Genomic DNA, 1,791 nt, shown 5'->3' with positions numbered 1-1,791 from the left:
GGCCTTAAAAGAGGTAATTAAGGAAAATGAGGTTATATGGATGGGCCCTTAGTTCAGGCTGCTATAATAAATTATAGATTAGACGGCTTAAAAAAAACATTTATTCTTCATAGTTCTTAAGGCTATGAGTCTGAGAAAAGAGTGCCAGAAATCTGACATTGTCTCCTTCACATGACTTTTACAGACATTTCTTTCCTGGATACAATGGCAACTCTTAAGGAAAAACTGATTACACCAGTTGTAGAAGAGGCAACCGTCTCAAATAAGATCACTGTAGTGGATGTTGGTACAGTGTGTGCCATCAGTATTTTGGGAAAGCCTCAGGATGATGAGCTTGCCCTGTGGGCATTTTGGAAGATAAACTCAAAGGAGAAATGATGGATCTGCAACATGGGACATTATTTCTTCAGACACCTGAAGTTGTGACATGACAGATAAGGATTACCTGTGACTGCCAGTTCTAAGATTGTGGTGATAACTACAGGAGTCCGCCAGCAGCAGAGAAAGAGCCATCTCAATCCGGTGCAGAGGAATGTTAATGTCTTCAAATTCATTATTCCTCAGATAGTCACATACAGCCCTTATTGATTCATAATTATGGTTTCCAACCCAGCAGATATTCCCACATATGTCACCTAGAGGAAGTGGGTGTAATCTGGATTCTGTTAGATTTAGCTATTTTATGGCTGAAAAAACTTGGCATTCAACCCAGCAGCTGCCATGGATGGATTTGGGAAGAACATGGTGTCCCAAGTGTGACTGTGTGGAGTGGAGTGAATGTGGCAGACGTTTCTCTCCAGGAACTGAATCCAAAACTGGAAACAGAAAATAACAGTGAAAATTGGGAGGAAGTGTATAAGATGGTGGTTGAAAGTTCCTATGAAACTAAAAGATATCCCAAACTAAAAGGATATACTAACTGGACTACTGGATTAAGTGTGGTTAATTTAGTGACCATTTAATAAACAATCAGAATTAGCAATTTAAATATCTGCCTCAATACACAGGGGTAACAAAAGATAGAAGCACTAATCTACAAACCTTCAGCATTGTTTTGCAATTTAACATGAGGGACTTAAAGTTGAGTCTTGATTAGTTAAATCACTGTTTTATTGGTAGTACTGGGAAGATAGAATATGATGTCTTAATTCAGACTGCTATAACAAAACACCACACGTATGGTGCCTTAAAAAACAAATATCTATTTCTCACAGTTTTGGAGGCTGGAAGTCTGAGATCAGATTGGTAGCATGGTGGGGGTTCTTGGTAAAGGTCCTCTTCCTGGTTTACAGATAGCTTCCTTGCATGCTATATCTTAACATGGAGCAAAGTGCGAGGGCTCTGGTCTCTTCCCCTTATAAGGACACTAAGCCAACATGGGGGCTGCATCCTCATCACTCAACTAAACCTAATTACCTCCTAAATGCTCCACATCTCAATTACTACCACACTGGGAAATTAAGCCTTCAAAGTATGGATTCAGGGGTGGGGTGAGGGTGAGTAGGGACACAAACATTCAGTCCATATCATAGGGGATGAAAAATAAGTTTACATACAACTCATCTATACTTTACAATTTTCTTTTTTAAATGCCATATCTGGAAGGCCCTAACAGGGCTAAAATTAAGGTGCAAGAAACATTCCAAAACCAGAAACTATGTGTATTAATTTGACTAATAACAAGAATTCCCAAGATATTGATGGGATGGACAAAATTCTCTTTATATTTCACCTAGTTGGGCTTGACTATGCAAATATTTTGTTGCCTAGTGGGTTGAATAGATATATTTC

At 38.9% G+C, this 1,791-nt stretch overlaps 1 pseudogene; it reads left to right on the top strand.

Annotated features, from left to right (window-relative positions):
• Positions 1 to 204: 204 nt before the first annotated feature.
• On the top strand, positions 205 to 962 carry LOC121014145 (L-lactate dehydrogenase B chain-like; annotated as a pseudogene).
• Positions 963 to 1,791: the final 829 nt, after the last annotated feature.

Source organism: Herpailurus yagouaroundi, unplaced genomic scaffold (genome assembly GCF_014898765.1).
Source record: "Herpailurus yagouaroundi ecotype Mexico unplaced genomic scaffold, PumYag 201, whole genome shotgun sequence".
NCBI lineage: Eukaryota > Metazoa > Chordata > Mammalia > Carnivora > Felidae > Herpailurus > Herpailurus yagouaroundi.
The sequence above is the reverse complement of the archived record's forward strand: the minus strand, read 5'-3'. Positions and strand labels throughout refer to the sequence as shown.